Genomic DNA, 19,423 nt, shown 5'->3' on the forward strand with positions numbered 1-19,423 from the left:
TCGATCATCATCCGTGTGTGTTGAATTATACACGAACGTCTAACTCCTAATAAATGTAGTCAACCTTTACGCCACCAGCAGATGCGAGGTGAATAAACTGTGTAAACTATTAATCGACGATGAAACTGGAATAAAAAAAATTAAATTCAGCGACGATCAGGCATGAGTCGGTGTCCAATGGTTTTTGCATGAGACCGCAATCCTATGCATGTCATTAACATGCAGATTCACGAAATGGCGAAGTGTGAGATCGGTTCGCGCATGTTGGTCACATGTAATTTAATTCAACAACTAAATACTTGATAACGATGATATGCCGTTTCTAATTAGTTCAGTAGGAAATGAACCGAACTATTGCCCTCGTGTATTGGCGATTCCGACGAGCAAAGTTTGCTCTACTTGGACCAAATCTGACGATCAAAGTATTTACGGTATTCTTACGTAAATACATAAATTAGTTGGATCGAAATTTGTAAACAGGACGAACCGCACGAGAATTTCTTTTCTCTTTCGCTTGCGGTAATCGGGATCTTTCGTCTAAAAATAATTCTGTTATAACATAGACGCAGATGCTTAGATCAGATCTTAGTTTCGTTCATTGAGCTCGTTGCTAGATCCATCACGCAAATAAAAATTGGCGAATACGTATATAAGATATACAGCAGCTCCTCGGCTTTTCTTCTCTTCACAAAAAAGTTGTAAATTTGTCGATGAACTTTTCCTTCGGAACGTTGAGTAAACTCTGATCGACCCTTGAATTATTTAATTAAGCACATATGTATACGTGTAGAATGAAAGGCTTTGACGTGCTTGCGCCAATTATCATCCGCCTGCATAATCCGTCGATATTAAGTTTCTAATGGATAGTGAAACATATGATAATACACAGTTCCGTAAAGAAATTGACGAACCAAGCACATCTTTTTGTCTCACTGACAATGTGATATATCAGCTGTAATCAGCCCGGAATATGATGTTGAACATATTTGTTGTCGTCAAAGCAAAGTCCGCACGGAGCGGTAAATTATAGACCCAGTGGGGTCCCCTCTGACTGGCTTTGATAAAAAGACCCCCCGTAGCAGAATAACAATTTGTTGAGTTATCAGAGGTTATCCGTGTAGCTCTGGACTTTTATACCTCACACACCGAAACGTGAGAAACATGTGTTCGGATGCCGATCCAACTCGTTGCATCAACTTCCTCGTAACAACGAACGACGCGACGTATCGCGAAATAAGTTGAAGCTGCGTATCGTACCGTTCTACTTGACCCTCGTCGAATGATCTGCGGATGCGTAAATTACGAGGTAAATTATCACCGAATAGAAATACGACGAAGCACCTTGTCGTCCCAGTTTTTTCATTGATCAATGTATTTTCTATCGGGGTGGGAATTTTCTCGATATGTGTTATTGTGGAGAAATATCGCGAATCATGATTGTAATATGTGCACGTCATTCGGAAATGCACTTTTACAATACGCCCGTATCCTATTTATATGTAATACGTTTTGCTAAACGTGTTCGAAGTGTCACGTAAAAAATATGTACTAGCCGAATTTATTGGACCTGCGTGAAAACCTTTTACTCGTACGTAAGTGCGTATAAACTGGAGAAACCTAAAATAATTGCTACGTTCTATAAACCTATACTCTTTTTAACTAAGCAAAAATTTAAGTTTATACACCAGATTGGAAATTAGTGAAATTCAATTTTAGGTATATCATGATATATATGTATAAAACACGGAATTGTCTTTTTAACGGAAAAGACAAAATGTAACCCGTCTATTTTACGTCTGTCTATTTTTACCCGTGTAAAAAATTGAAAACATTTTTGATGCAACGAGACAATTATACAGAGGAATAATAAATCATTTGCAATACGCTATTGAATAAATATTCGTTTAATTGCAGGAGTAGATAAATCTTACAAGATTTATTATCCCCGTAAGACGTATTATTCTGGGTAATGGCGAACCGCCAAATTATTTACCGTACCAGAAAGAATCGCTTGATACTGTAATATTTTTTCGCATCTTAAATGCTCGAGAGAATAGTGAAAGTGAAGAAAAGCACCGGAAAAAGGAAAACTGTAACCGGCAATCTTTCGTATTACGTACGTACAAGGTATGAACATGTGTATATACTCATACACCTGTAATGTACGTCTTATATATATTGTATGTATATGTATTCCTTTGCGGCGCAGTTTGACAAGGTTTCAGTGTCAAATTTGCAGGTATCAGAGAACGTTCAACGCATTAGCAGATCCTTAATAATGATAAAAATTGATAGATCACGCAAGACATGTTCAACGCGTTAATAATTATCACTTTTTATGGAAAATTTGAAAGATTGACGAGTTTGGAATACGTCTTCGCACTTAAGGTGATTCGTTAGATATTGCGACTCTAGTAAAAATATTTAAATCAGGATTTTCGTTTTTGTTTTATTCGCAAAAAAAAAAAAAAAAAAAAAGAAAAGTACCATTCATTCTCGTTGACTGACGTCTCTGACTATTCTTCGACGAGTCGTTACATATTCCATGTATCGTCACGTCGCCTTGACGATAAAAACTTCCATATATCGCACAACTGTTCTGCATACGTATAATTATTGTTATATATGAGTTTCCTGGGCTCGTTATTCAATGCTAAGGAATTTTTCTGCGCTGGTTAGTATACGAGGGACATTGCATTCTCGCGATTCTACGAATCGTTCGAGTGCAACCTTAACGTATATTTCGCGCGATAAGTTATCACAATTGTAATGATCCGTATCCGATTTCAATGCCCTTGAGCTTCGCTGCAGTTTGAATGGAACTCGGGAAGAACCTCGTAAAACGTTGATCTAAGCTGCAAGATAATCAATCCTGCCTCAATAGTTGAAAGAATGTTTTCTGCACATACGGCATTTTATATGACTGAATTTTTCGGTTCTTGAAACCCGTACGCATCGTAAATAACGTAACGACTATTCGGCATGATCGCCCCAAAAAATAAACCTTAGATATTATTTTGGGAATGTATCATCGCTGCTTTCGCAATAATTATTTTATACTGAATTCAACGGGTTTTTACAGTTGCCTTCTTTATGTTATACGTTCCGCATGCCTGTTTTGATTGGTTCAAATAACGTGATTCGACGCTGAATTCAACAGTGAATTTGAATACGTATCAATTTTTCAACCTTCCGTTATTCCAAACAATTATACAAGATATGGGTTTACAATTTATACGGTTAGTATAATCGGCAGCTACCGGATGAAAAAAAAAAGAAAAAAGAAACGAAACCTGTTTAGCCTTCTGTGCTTTGGCGTATTTTCAGTGTCCTCAAGTATTTTTAATTAATTTTAAATAATATGTTGAACAACCGATTTGAGAATAAATTTTCAAAAAGTTTAAAATCGAAAATTCAATGTACCTACCGCACTCACGAATTGCTGGTGAAAAATGTTTGGATCGATACGCAGCGAAAATTAAAAATTATTTTGCGTATATATATATCTACCCATATCAAGAAGAAATATTATTGGTTGAAAGAAAAAATTTGAATTACTCGAAACGAGCCAGGCTGAAGTAAATAGCGTTAATGTATCGAAACATCCGCGACAAAATCATTATTCTACAATTTGGTTTGTCATATTTTTAAATAAATTTCCGACAATACTAATGGTGCGAAATAACGACATTTCCTAAACTTCCACCTCACCGAAACGAGCTACTGTTTATCAAATCTGAAAAAACAACGCGCTGTCAGGATTGAACAGAACCGTCCTTCAATAACGTGACGACGATCTTTCCAAAGTTGTTAAATATGATAATTACGATTTACGATATGGATTGAAAAATTTGTAACCTGGAATTTAGTCTCACCCATTCACGAGATGCTGTTTGATCAAATTATACAGGATTAACTTATAAGCCGCACTGTTACAGCCTTTATTTCATAACTTTTCCGAAAGCGTGATTTATAATAAATGCGTCGTCGATGCTGCAGTCGCGTCGCCTCGACACGGGATGGAGATAGAGAGAGAAAAAAAAGGGAAGAAAAAATGTCGGGCAAACTCTCCTTCGAGCGAATGAAACCCGTTAGTTCAAGGCCGGGATAAGCACGTGGCGAAGGGAGGGAAGGAGGACCGACACAATCCCTGCTAAAAATAGACGACGTAGTGTGACGTAGAACGCTCGCTATAGCAATTCCAAGGTCCGTTGCCTGGTAGCAAGCCCTCGTCGTCATCGCCGTCGTCTACACGCCTATCCGGCTTCGAATTCGTTCGTTACATACGCAAGGTTCTACTTTCGTCGACGACAACGTTTCGCTCCCAATTATTCGCAAGATTTTCCTTGTCGTTCGTTTCCACCGAAACTAAACGACGCTTTTACGCACCTATGTATGTATTATGTACAATGTACATGTAAAGGCGAAATCAATACCCTTTGACGCAATCTGCCGTCTCTCTCCTGGCACCGAGTCCGTAATGTTACGAAATATTGCTCGCGGTAATACTTCTTGGTAGAACGCTATCGTAATTTTGCGCAGAGCGATATTTCACTCTCGTACATATATATATATATTATATATATATACACATTATGTGTATATATATTTATGTATCACAGGCAAACGTTTTGTAATTCTGTGCTTCTGCGAACTGATTGATATGTGCAGGTACATGCGATGATTTTTTGGCAAAATTTCATAGGCCTCGATAACATGCAGTGAGGAGACGGAATTCTTGGCCCAAGACTTATTTCGTACAATATATTTACGTTTCGATGTTCGACGTCGCGTTGTATATTTTTTTTTTTTTTTTTATTTCAGTTTTCGTTAAAACTTATTGGATCCATTTTTTCTACTAACCATGAAACCTATGGTTTTGAGTAGAATCCTTCTATGCTGATACGAATCGTAGATATAGATGAACAGAGATCAGAAATTTATCATGAGGTTGAATTGTAGAAGATCCTTATTTCGTGATTTTGCAAAAATTTTGTGAAATTCAATAAAACATGGCATAGTACAAAACGTAATCATTATTTTGAAAACTCAAAATCTTCAGAGTTATATATTATAAAGCTGCGGGATACAGTTATTTTTTCAATGCTTCTAACTTATTACTGATTTTTTAACGAGAATGTATTTAAAAATAACCTACTCCTACCGTAGACACGTTAAAGAATTTTATACGTCACACGTCGTCTCTGGAATTTCTCAAAATTCAAATTCTCTATAGTTGAGGTTTAATTTACCGTCTGCGTATTTACGTAATTATTTTAGTAATATATATATACAGTCTGTAAAATTACGCAAGGTATTTTGTATATACAGAATTTTCGTCGAAGACATCGAAGAGTTTATTTTTTTTTCCAGACGATATAAATTTCACTCATGAATTATCTCGAAATCAGAATTCTTTACTTCTTCACATTTTTCTGCAAACCTTAATTGCTGTTAGATCTATTGATTCCTGCAATGATTTTGAGAACGAAAACAATTCTAATTATGAGGTAATTGCACGACGAAGAGGGAATCACGATTTCAAGCAGAAAACTCGAGTTAGTTTGAAATCGTAATTTCCCGTCGGTCATTACGGATTTGTGACGTGTACCTTCATATATATTTATAATTGATCTCGTTTATTGTGCCATTTTGTATCCACCTGTTCACAATTATCAACAACCCTACCGGGATGATTATATTCAGTAAATCATGATTTTGCGTCGTTTCAAAGCAATTTTGGTCAATGGTGAGCATAATTAATTGTCAAGTCACAGTGTCATCGTCAATTGACTCTTGTTAGAGCCTTGTGTTTATCTATTCAATTTCTTTATGACATATACAGTAACCGAAAAATAACAATTTCAAAACACCGTCGAACGAGTTAGCGAGTCTGATGGACAGAAGATAAACAAAGTGCTAATTTGTGTGATCAACTAATAACTCTGCTGAATTATTCCGCTTATCGTTATTAATTTGATTCAATATTCATGCCTCGTATTTTTCGAATTATGCAAAGGTTTTTTTTTTTCCCCTTTGCGGAAAAAGCTTGAAAACAGTAAGAAGGACAAATCTCTTCACTCCGGATCCAAACGTCTCTTAAGCTGGAATAACCACTTCATCAAGATCGAAAATGACCTATATGGGTATTTAGTGCTCTTTAGTTGCTAATTTGTTCCCCAAATTTTGATTTTGTTGCTCCAGTGATTTCGCCGAAATTGAGGGCGATGTCAAGTTTAAAAAAAGTTGGCAAAGCCAGGCAAACGGATGACGGAATATTAACGAAAAAATTATGAGAATTGGTTGCTAATTAGTTGCTCAAACAATACACTCATTTCGAACTGAAAGAATCAACCCCTGCTCTGGAAACCACCCCCAAGTCGTCACGTACAAACAATACGCTTGAAATGTAATTGAATGTACTGTACATTTTGTTTTCAACTAATAAATCACTAAATCACGTGAATTTGTCGTATCACCGATTTTGTTGCTCAACCCCCAACACCCGAAACTCACCCCCATGCCAACGGCGCTACACAGAAATGACAGAACGCGCGGATATAAAAACTCGTTAAAAATTGATTTCAGATCCGCGAATTAGTTGCCTTCGATGTACCGTATCACCGATTTTGTTGCTCAACCCCCAACACCCGAAATTCACCCCCATGCCAACGGCGCTACACAGAAATGACAGAACGCGCGGATATAAAAATTCGTTAAAAATTGATTTCAGATCCGCGAATTAGTTGCTCCCGATGTACCGTATCACCGATTTTGTTGCTCGACCCCCAACACCCGAAACTCACCCCCATGCCAACTACGTACAGAAAAGTGATGGAACGCACGTTTTCCATTGATATGCTGTTATTAGGATTCTGCCGTTCCACCCTTTATTCATTAAAATCACCCCTTTGTCAACTTATCTTGATAAAAATTAGAGTTTCACGTGTCAAAGTTGCTCGGCTCTATATCTAATGTCCAAAGTTAACGCTGCTGATGAGATTGCCATGATCGGAGAATGAGCTCGCCCACGAGTCTTATCCACTTTACAACTCGGCTTTCCAATCCATCTATTCGTGCTGTAATAATGTGTCGAGTTAAATAGTTTTGAGTGCCTGTAGAACGCCCAATATTATTTTATTCTCCCAATGTAATTCCTCGTGGCTCGACAGGCGTTTATGTTTATGGTATGTTAATGACATGTGTCGGTTGTTCCGCGATTATTTCAACAGCATTTCATTTCACCTCTAGTCTCATTTGTTCATTTGTAGAGGATTTTGTAGTCTTTCTACACCTTCAGAGGACGGTAACACCCATACACGGGGGCAACGCATGATCGACACTTTACCCATAACAGTTTCAACATATTAGATACCATTTTTATGCATTTTCTAAAGGAGACCAAGAATCCGAAATCCCTGTCCTCCAAACTTATCACCTCCGCTCTCGTATCAATTTCCCAAAGAGGTACTGATATAATATGTCCTATACAAATATCTGAAAAAAGTCTCATTTTACGCAATAAGAATGCCAGAAGATGTATTCCTGTAATTTAATTACCACTTATTGCAGGTATACATATCCTTGCATCATTTCCACTCAAAACAAAAGATTTTTTAACAATAAATAATTAATACAAACTGAAACTTGGATAAAGATGAGATTTATATAACTGTATATGTCATGAAAAACAAGAAAATCCAAATATCATTCAAGGCCGAGTAAAAATGGGTCACGTATTGTAATGCAGTCTCAGGTAACCCTGTAATGTTTTTTTTTTTTTTTATGCAATAACGGAATAACGCACATATTTCTGAAAATCTCAGAACTTGTAATTTATATTGATGACTTGGAATTATGTCCAAGATGACAGTCGTTGGCATGGGGGTGAGTTTCGGGTGTCGGGGGTTGAGCAACAAAATCGGTGATACGGTACATCGAGAGCAACTAATTCGCGGATCCGAAATCAATTTTTAACGAATTTTTATATCCGCGCGTTCTGTCATTTCTGTGTAGCGCCGTTGGCATGGGGGTGAATTTCGGGTGTTGGGGGTTGAGCAACAAAATCGGTGATACGGTACATCGAGAGCAACTAATTCGCGGATCTGAAATCAATTTTTAACGAGTTTTTATATCCGCGCGTTCTGTCATTTCTGTGTAGCGCCGTTGGCATGGGGGTGAGTTTCGGGTGTTGGGGGTTGAGCAACAAAATCGGTGATACGACAAATTCACGTGATTTAGTGATTTATTAGTTGAAAACAAAATGTACAGTACATTCAATTACATTTCAAGCGTATTGTTTGTACGTGACGACTTGGGGGTGGTTTCCAGAGCAGGGGTTGATTCTTTCAGTTCGAAATGAGTGTATTGTTTGAGCAACTAATTAGCAACCAATTCTCATAATTTTTTCGTTAATATTCCGTCATCCGTTTGCCTGGCTTTGCCAACTTTTTTTAAACTTGACATCGCCCTCAATTTCGGCGAAATCACTGGAGCAACAAAATCAAAATTTGGGGAACAAATTAGCAACTAAAGAGCACTAAATACCCATATAGGTCATTTTCGATTTTGATGAAGTGGTTATTCCAGCTTAAGAGACGTCGGATCCAAGCTTTAGAATTTTGATATCCCGCCTACGATTTTTGAGAATATTTTCAGATTTTTAAATATTTTTAGATATTTTCAAGCCGACTGCCTTTTAACGTGAGAATAATCATATAGAAACTCGCGGGCCTAATTCGAGAGGTCAAGGATTAGACCCAGGTCGAAATGGTATCGACTGCTCCATATATATATATATATAGAAGCTTGAAATTCGTGACCAACGTGGTTATATATATTAAAAATGATTCGTCGAAGTTGGTCATGGTAAAATATCTTTTTATTAATTGATTAAGTGGTTGCGAGGTTTCGGTCGGCCACGGCCAATCATCTTCAGGCAATAATTATTGACAATTCTACGAGCATAACGTGTTGTTGTCTAGCCACGTCAGGAGGAAGTCATAGATAGATATATAGCCATATAGAATTACAAGATTTCAAAGTCTTGATGAATTTCGTGTTACTTGCTTTAATCATTTCCTCGATAACGAATATTGATCGATTGATCGCTTGTTAGTAATATTAAGAACGGATGTATAGCCAAAAAATTTGTAGGTGCGCATATATATGATCGAAAATTGTGTGTAACTTTTGTACTTGATGGTCCTCGGGGAGCTACGGCTCTAGGATCAAATAAAGTTTCTATCTGTATACATATATATATGTATATGTGTGTGTGTATATGTATATGCCACAGAGTGCAGCGATCACACGAGGTGATCACGTGTATGGCGACTAGCTTTGTCGGTCGTCCGCGTAGATGGCGAAGGGCGCGACAGGAGGACTCGTAAACAAATGCGAATGACGTTGTATAGATAACATATACATTAGGGTGGCCCAGTAAAAGTTATTTTAATTTTATTCGGCGTGGATTGAAAAAGTTTATTTATGTGGTACAAAAAAATCCCGTATGAAGGAGAGCCCTGTAACTCAATTTCAAAAGGTGGGTCACTCACGCGACTTTTCTATTTCGTATCTGATTTAACTCAGTGATTTTTAACACATGAAAAATCAGAGTGGAAGCTCCGTCTTATTACCGAATAAGCTCGCACAGTGCAAATGTTTTTTTACAAATTATTTCGTGAAGTTCTTTGAGTGTTATACAACCGAACATTTTATGGGGTGGATGAGAATTTCTGCTTGATTACAAAAATATTTGATATTTTCACTCTTTCGAATGGTCGGCTTCGGCGAAGTGTGGATGCAGAAAAAAAATATTCAAAACTTACCGATTCAACTGTAGCTGCCTCTCTGATTTTTCACGTGTTAATCAGATACGGAATACAAAAGTCGTTTTAGTATCGAAAGTTGTTTTAGCAAACAAATCAAGTTTTCTGTTGGCCACGCTTGTATCAGGTATTTTTCCAGTTCAACACAAAAAGTGGCTAGAACAACAATTTATATTATTCAGAAAACTCTATTCGTATATTTGAATTAACAAAACATTACTTCTTTCGCCACGTACATTTGATGGACATATTTGATAAATTTAACAAATTTTTCCCTAGTTTGTGTCGATCTTACAAAAGTTTTATCGATCATAATAAATTATACAACGGACAGCTAAAAAATGCGCAACCAACCTCGTTTTTAACCTTTTCTTTTATATTAATTATCAAGTAGAAAATGTAACGCGGTGCACCACTGCAGTCGGCCGGAAACAACGCCGACGACGTGAATTCAACAGAATAGATTATTTACGGACAAGTTTATATGGCAATGTTATATCAATGGTAAAAATGCGACTCACGTTCATTCAAGTATGCGTACGCTGATTCCTTGCAGACGACTGCTTAACTGCAAAATATTTTTTCCTGTGTCAGGAGTCTCCAAGACGCCAATTTCTCCACTGATAAAAAAAAAATAAACATTATTTGCATCCAAAAGAATACTTATTCCAATAGTGCTTAATAGCGAACATTTAATTATTTCACATGTTTACTTATTTCTAAGATGGAACAATCCAATAGTTTTTTCAGTCGATAAATTATCTGCTACGGAGTATTGAAATATTATATTATCTTGGAACCAAGTACTTTTTTTAATGTGTAGAATGTAACTAACTACTCAGCTCAATCGATTTCTGTGGCGAAAAGTATAAAATTATTGTGAAAATTTGAGAATTTGAAATAATAAAATGTGGGTTGCTTTTGTACCGGTGATGTCGATATTTTTTTATTACATTTTACACCAAGTAAACTCATTTCCAAATCGCCTGTCCTGAACTGTGATGATAATAAGAGGATCGTGATTTTTCTTTGTGTATTCAATTGCTATTTCGATGGATGATCAGCTACACATTTGGTATTCAATAATATTATCATCTGGCTCTCTTCTTTTGGCATTTGTAACAACTTTCTTGTAAAATCTAACGAACCCATCATTAACGCAGCTTAACTCGACGAATTTTGGAGACTTTTGGAAATTTTGACGGTATTTCGGATACAGGTAAAAGTTTTTTGAGATTAATTGCCACGGTATTTATCGCAGAGATAAATTGAATTTATACAATCCAATTTCTTTTTGGCTCTCATTTAAAATGACACGGAAGAGAAAGAAGGAAAATTTGAAAGCTCGTGGACGACGAATTTCCGCTTTCACCAATACTTCCGCACAAAAATTATCGCCGTACTCGTAAAATTAAAGACGAGTCTGTTACATACCTCCTCCATATTTTCAACGCACCCTGTTATTCTTCCTCATCATCCACCTACTCAAATTATGTCTTTTTTACGTATATATGCTTATAATATTCTTTCGAAATGCGCTTTTAGCGTTCGTTCTCTGAAGCAGCATCCAAGACACGGGATCGCGGAGCCGAAACGACGTATAATCTAATTTTAGCGAAACACCACGCATCGCCGTGGCATTCCCGGTTTGCGGTGTCTCTTTTATCTTCTTCTTCTTCGTCTTCCTATCTCTTGCCCTCTTCATCTCCGATGAATTCTCTTCACACAGTACCTCGGGAAGTGTAACTATCAAGTTACGCTGCAGAGGCGAAAATCGCTAAGCCGAGGGAATATATAGCAAAAAGTCTTATATCTCGACTTTGACCAATTCTAACATCATTCGTTCGTTTCATACGTGGGCAGTGTTCCAAAGAATTTGTGCACTTCTTGCATGATACGCGTTTCGGTGTTGATTATGTAATATATATCTTGAATCCGTTTTATACGGTTTATTTATAACTAAGTACTCAAATACATAAATAATTTCACAATTGTTCGTTTCAGCGACACGCTATTTTACGTGCAGTCACATTAGCTACGGCAGTCTTTGCATTCGTTGTAAATGTGCTCGATTCTTTCCTTTTTTTTTTCGCCCGACTTACCGATACTTACACTGCGTGATTAATCGATTACGTGTACCGAAGTGCAACGAGAACGGAAACGCACCAACCGTTCCACCAGATTTTCTGTTAAAAATGATGACGAGTTTCCGCAATTGTTCATATTTTTCTAGTTATTATTGACGTGTATTAACCAACAAGTATTATGTAGACACCGAGACGTCTTTACGCACGACTTAAAAGTACGCTCGGTAATGAGCCTATGTATTGTATACGTAATCATCATAATTACAATGCAGAGGAATTCACCGGGAACGTTTCGTCGGAGACAATTTTGCAATTCTGTGATATACCGGCAGTATGTGGATTGAATAATAAATTCTCCCGAGGATTATGTGTAAACGCTGCCTGGCTGCAGAGAGCAGTTGTGGTTGAAAGTAAGGCGGCATAGATCATCGTAATTGCAGAAAATAAGAAGCAAAAGAATATATTTTTCTTTACGTACGAATGCGACACTTGTAAAACGCATCCTGTATGTGTGAGTCAGTAAACGAGGTGCAAGTCTTATCGCTGAACTCGATGCACGGTTGCATCGTAAATTCTAAATGTTGCACAACTCCACGGTTTAAACGTATATTACACAACTTTATCCGTTACTCCATAAAATATCTTTCACGGACAATTTATATGGAATATAATTGTAGTCGCAGCTTTTCTACGTATCGTACGTACGTATAATATGTTTAGACGTAAGTCGGGTCAAGTACTTTACACGTTGCGTAAACAGGAACCGGAATTTAAAAGGTGCTCGTTTTCTTCTTCCAACTGTCTTGTAATTGTTCAGAGATGATCGCTGCTGAAGGGTAAATCACTTCGAAGGTAGAGGGAAAATGATAATTCACGTCTTTTGTTGAAAAAGTTGATTCATTCAGATAGGAATCTCCAAATACTGCAGAACAAAGTTTACTGTATCACAATGTTATATATTACACTTATTGATTATTTAAAAAAAAAAACTCTTTTCGTCTAAAATAATGCAGAATTACTTTTCAATATTCTTCGTTTTATTTTATTAATTGTAATTCAAGTTTTTACTATTTACGTTCGCTGTAACCATTCATACTATCTCAACAATTTAAGAATCAAAAATTGCGAATGGGTTGGAATTGTGATACAAAATCAAGCAGTCGGAATATTTTTAACCAATTAATCGACTCTATTATTTATTTCTGGCACCGATTGAAATAATTCCGTCGTTTTTATTTATATATTTTTTTTTGTTTTTGGATTGTGTGGAAATTTATCAATCCAGAAATGATGACTGCTGATTATTTGTGAAGCGTCGTTTAAACATACCTGTTATCACGTCTTTAGATGCTGTAAGTTTGATTCACGTGAATATACTTGAGAATGTTTTGTTTTTTTAGACTAATATAACAATGGTTATCTACTTTTTAAATCTTTTTTATCTACGGAATTATATTATATTTATACAGTTATTTTTCTAATCTAACATCTTACGTTGAAATTCACGTTGCGCAGGTCGGGATCCGAACCCTGGAGGCAGGAGGAATACAATCATTGTTTTCACACGTCACAGAAGTAAAAAACTATAAAATCGCGCCGACATTTGCGCTGCTTATTTTACATATATATACAAGTTGTAAGTTACTCGAACAGTAAACTCTATCAGTGCTAAGTATACTCAAGTCAGGAAAACGTATGAAGTATTAATTTGTATTTTTGAAAATTATATTTAATTCCACTTTTCTCACTTTTCAATCACTCGTTTGTAGCTTCTAAACCAAAAGCTTGCCGCCTTCCATCTTGGTCTTAAAATTTTCGTTCTTTAACAAAGAATTCATGAAAAATATCTGAAGCTAATCGATTAGAGCTATTCATTCGAAAATTGGCTTTTCGTGGTTTTGGAAGCAGTAAAAATCCAATCCGTGTTCGACAAAATCTTATCACTGAGAGAGATTTTTAGTCGCGGTTACTGCTCAGTCCCTAACTATTTTCATTTTTTACCACAATCGATAAATATAGTTCTAGGTACAAAAAATGAAAATTAGTTTTCTAGCTATTACCAGAACGTCTAGTATCAGTTACTATTCTTTCTCATTATGAGCACTGTTACTATATTTTCTTGCAACTGTTGCGAAAATTCAATGCTTGTGCAACGATAAATTAACGCTAAAGCCTTGTTTAACTAAAAAAGTAGAGTAAACCTCACAATCCGATTTTGGGTTGCAATTACCAAAAAAGCATCGACAATAACGCAAAATGGTTACGCGTACCTCGTTTTACCTAATTCCAACAATATTCAAATAGTTTTTTTTTAACGATACCTGTCTTACTGAATTTTTCCATTTACTATAACAACTGAAATTTTTCTCAGTGTAACCTCAGTGAAAGATGATTTTGTTGCAAACTTTAAACTACACTTAAAAATAAGTGAAATCGCCGATGATGAGGCTCGGTTTGGGATGGAATGCCTCATGTACATGTATCTCTAGCAGATATATATCTTGAACCAGTGCCACATCGAAGCCGCAGTGTGTTGTAAGATCGTAACGTACCTAGCGAAGATCATTCAAACGTTCGATCAATCTCGATAAGATCTATAAACTAAAAAGCCGATTATTTATTTCCTAATTCGCAAACAACCTGCCCCCTCTCCGTCTTTCCGTATAATAACCATAAATATAAATGTTAAATCAGAATCTCGTTGAAAAATAATGCAAGACTTCGCGATTGAATTTTTTTAATCCAAATCGATTATTACGATTCGAAGCATCGGCAACGTAACACATTTTATACACGACACTCGAAGGAACCTTGAAACGAATTTAGTATAACTGTACAATACATCTCGAAAAGAGACCTTGGAGAATCGTAAAATGTTTGCCTACCTCAACACGACGCCGCGTGTAAAAGGCATGAGGTTGATGCGAGAGAGGCCAGTGTCTAACAGATAACAGAAAACACGAGAATACGCCTGTGAGTACAGACGGCAATCGACTCGAGTCGACGTGTTACTTGAATATCATCATCTGCACGTAAAATACAGCTGGTTGAAAAAGACTGTTTATCGGGGTGGGAAAAAAAAAAGAAAAAAAAAACAATTTTTCATCACGGTGAAAGAAGAATATAAGAGCATTCATATATACTACGATCAGACATTTTGGAGCGTATTGCAAGCATTGGTTTCGAATTGGCCGAAGGACCAGGAATGTGTCTTCGATACGTTTGTACGTAACTGTACTTAAGCCTTGATGTTACCTAACGTCGAGAAGATGCTCCTGTTGTTTTCACCGATTTTGGATTTTGTCATTTTTGCACAGAGACACTCTTGTGCTTATAAATATTGCACCAATTGGCACGATTTCTCTGACCATGCCGTCATCCAACGCCAAGGCGTATTAGTACGCCTTGCTTTCGGAAATAAGTCGAGCCTGGTTGCATCCCGAAAACCCAGACGATCGTTTGTTTCTACGTTCTATCTATAATCGCTCGTCGTAAGATACGACGGAATATATTCTCGTCCGAATATTGCAAATCGAACTGGGACCAAAACTCTTGCGTTTAAAACTATTGCAATTTTAGAGAGGCTGAAATATGGTGCGAACTATGATGTTGTTGATTGGAAAGTGTCTGCAGAGCATAAAGATTGACTGAAAGAAAACACGACGTTCATTCGCACGTGTCATATTCCGTCGAATATTCCGATCAATCGTCGTCGCTGTTTCTATCCTCAATTCTTGCATGTAAACGAATCGGAGAACCTCGACTTGTAACGCAAAAGACTATATCCAAGCCGCAATAGCGAGTTAAAATAAATAACTGATCGCTATCTCGATCCAACGGTCAACGCGTTGTTCATTCGCGGTCATTCGCAAATTCCGCATCACGCCGATCAGCATTTATAAGCAATCGTCACGCTATCGCGGTGTTTGAAAAATGCCAAAACGACGCCCGTGTTATCCTATCAGTAGCGTTCGTGCAATTAATGATAATGGATTCGCCCGAATCCAGCCGAAGCCAATCTCTCCATCCATCCAAGTTACAGGTATGTGACCAGGCATTTCGGTCTGCGAGTCACGCGTTGCTTTTCGTCATCTTTCCCCCGACTTATGGGAAAAACTGTTATATTATACCGACGCAAAACGGATGCGAGTTACACGTTTCGACTCGGACCCCCCTTCCATCAAGGTTGTCGAGGGTTATCTCAACGGAGCAATATTTCTGCTGACACGCGGCGAACTGCGTCGTCAACGACGGAGAATCATTATCAAGGGTCGAACAAAAATTCACCCCTATCATCGTGGTTATCAGTGTCTGAGCGCGTGCCCTCCATGCGTAAAACCAGACGTCTAACTCTTGGTTGGTGTGCTACAATCAAACCACGCGACACATGAATGACGCCACTGTGGGATTGGCCGTCGAGCACGAGGCACCGGCTCCGATTAGTCATCGAGCTTATCGTTTATCTTGTGCACGCGCTTTAATCACTCCGTCTGTACAAACGGTACTGGAAATTTTTTTTCTTTTTTTTTTTAACGGAATCTTTTCCCTGTATTCTTTGTCCCCTTTTACCGCCGATGTTATCTTGTTAGCACCGCTTTTACCCTGAATTCGACAGTTAGTAAAAAATTTAACTTTGCAACTATTTTTCCACTCTGTCTCCCCAATCATCATACATCGTACATCATATATCTTACTTAGTATTAAAGTTCGGATGTTCAGAAAGTGACGTCACTCATAATTTTTTTTTTCTCTTGCTAACCGAAAATCAGCAAACCGAATCTCTCAGTCTGGAAACTACCGCGCGTTAGAGCGGACGTATGAGAATCGCGCTCCGCAGATTTCGAGATCCTCCACCTGGTGGATCTTGACATCCAGGAAAAACGCTACGTAGATTTGGCTGTCCAGGTCTTTGACCTGGTGACTTTTGACTTTCAGGACTTAGCGCTTCATAGTTACCGTACTCGAGTTCTGCTACTTGATGAAACTCGACTTCACGGACTAGCGGACTAACATTTACTACCCGTTGAACAATCCTCAATCCGGGGTGTCCGCCATCTTGGATTGAAGATACAAAAAATTGGTTCTTTCAAAATAATTCCTGAACGATTGATCCTACGACAAAAATGTCTAATACAAATTTGAAGAAATAATTATATTATTACGAACGAAGAAAATTTTGACACGGACCTTTCCAAGGATGGAATCATTTTACTGAAGAATGGCTATTGATTGATCAATTTTATCTCTCGGATAACTATGTGTGCAATTCTATAACTGTACATCTCGTGTTGGGTATACACAGTTGAAAATGATTGTGAATTTGATACACAGTTATCGTACAAAAAATTTGTCTTAGATTTGAAATGAAATTTTTTTTATTTTCCTAATATTTATTAGAAAAATACAAAAAAAAAATAATTTTAATTTACTAAATATTGTATCCGGTACATTTATTGTATTTGCAGATTGAATAAACGGTAAATGTATGGTGAATTCACTGTTCCGTATCCGAATAAAACTTCCAATACAGTGTACGAAGTTCCATATAAAATTTTTTAACAATGCATATCGATTATAATACACTTGCCGTTTTTCATGATCTTCATTCATACAAAAATACCGCGAATGTGCGTCGCAGCGGTCAAGTATTAGCGAATAATATTTCCGCGGTTAGTTTGCGGCTGTAGTATCGCTGTACGGGTGTATCTGAATATGTTGTTATGTAGTCGTTTTATTATAAAGTTTTTAATTGCAAACTGAAACGCTGATATACATATCATGTATATAAGATTCTTTAAACCAGTTTCAATGGTTGGGGTCTATTTTATACCTTATCCAGCCTTCCGTCTGTACGAGAAAATTATAACGAAGCCAAGTTCTTGTCATTATTTTGTTCACTAGTAAAACTGTTCAACAATTACTTGTGCAGAAAAATTTTCAACCATATCTCTTTTCTTCTTGCGAATTGTTTTTTCTTTTTTGCCTACTCGTGTAGCGTCTTATCAACGACTTTGATTCTGCCTAGATATTTAAAAATGAATGTTTATTAAAGCTAGTATAATGAATCGCAAATATTGTGTAAGCTGTCGACTTTGGAACGAATTTTTTCTAATTTACTGATTGTGCGTATTTCGTTATATCACGTTTAAATCATGCAATCATTCTTTGATTCCACTTACGTTATTTATCGTGAAATCTTATTTTGATATTTTTGTAATACATTTCGTGGACAACGAGTTGCACAATTTGTGCTGTATGCGAAATTTGTAATAATTCTATAATCATCCATATATAGGTATAAAATTCTTGAGAAAACAGGCCTTGTAATGTTATTGAATTAAAAAACATCAATGACCAGCCCGCGATGACGTGAATCGTGTTTCCTGCGTAAGTACGCCGTTAAAATTGCGACTATCTTAAGTAAATATAAATATGATAAGTGCGATAATTTGCGACGACAAATTCCGCGCGCACGCGGTCAAGACGTGTCTTCGGACATGAAAAAATTTTTGCCTTGCCTCCGTTTTTTTTTTGTCCACAACTATGCGGTGTTAATAATTATGAATGATAATTCTAAGACTTTTATTGCCTGCATCTTGATATATATATATCGGAAAAAGTGATACGTAGAGAGATTAGTCTTCCTTCAACGTAAAAGCTAGAATGCATTTTTTCAATCGGGCGAGACATAGATTAGTTTTTGACTTGCGTGAAGTTAGATAACAAAAACCTCTCCCACACGATTCCGACAATATCTACAGTAAACTGTCTCATGCGATTCTACATTTTTGCGATAGTCAAAATTACGGCACGGTCATCCAGACACGATGAATTTACACGATTCGATAATACTTCGATGACTCGTAGAAACTCGTTTCGTTGATTAAAAACTGGTCAACGACACCGGCAAGAAACTTGTACCAAACCGCATTCTCAATAATATTTAAAACTATTCCATAATAACGGGAGTCGCGATTGTCGTTCAGCGTTTTCCGCTGGTTTCGGGCTTGAAATACAGCAAACCCTATGTCGAAAAATCACACATATTCTAGGTTCGTAGACTTCTCCAGAACTTGCAGGCCGGCAGACTTTGAGCCAGGGATTACAAAAGGGTAACTAACTACCCACGTAAATGAACTCCGCTCCGTGTAAACCACATCCTATCTGCTACATACTCGCTTACATCCTTCGAGGTATTTCGAATAATTGTAATGGCCGGAACACGCCCAGTTCCGTTCCGAGTAAGTCTGATTAACCGTCGGCGTTATACAAGAGAACGAATATTGATTAATATTGCAGTAACGCGTGTATTACAGGCTTTTCAAACTCTCGCCTTTACTGTACTTAATAATTGTAAATTGATTTACGGTACATTGTATAAGACACTGAAGTTGCAAATAGCGTGCAAAGTGTGTTTCAATGTTGATTCTACATTTTGTAAATTTATGTCAATTTTCTGAGGTAATAGGTACCTACGATAAGTAATTTGCTAAATAGAAATTTGCA

The 19,423-nt window shown here is 37.0% G+C and overlaps 1 protein-coding gene across 1 annotated transcript in view; it reads left to right on the top strand.

Annotated features, from left to right (window-relative positions):
* LOC124224641 (uncharacterized) overlaps positions 1 to 19,423 on the top strand; it is a 50,341-nt gene that overhangs the window by 2,199 nt on the left and 28,719 nt on the right. The gene's annotated exons all lie outside the window — the stretch shown is intronic.

This window comes from Neodiprion pinetum, chromosome 1 (genome assembly GCF_021155775.2).
Source record: "Neodiprion pinetum isolate iyNeoPine1 chromosome 1, iyNeoPine1.2, whole genome shotgun sequence".
Lineage (NCBI taxonomy): Eukaryota > Metazoa > Arthropoda > Insecta > Hymenoptera > Diprionidae > Neodiprion > Neodiprion pinetum.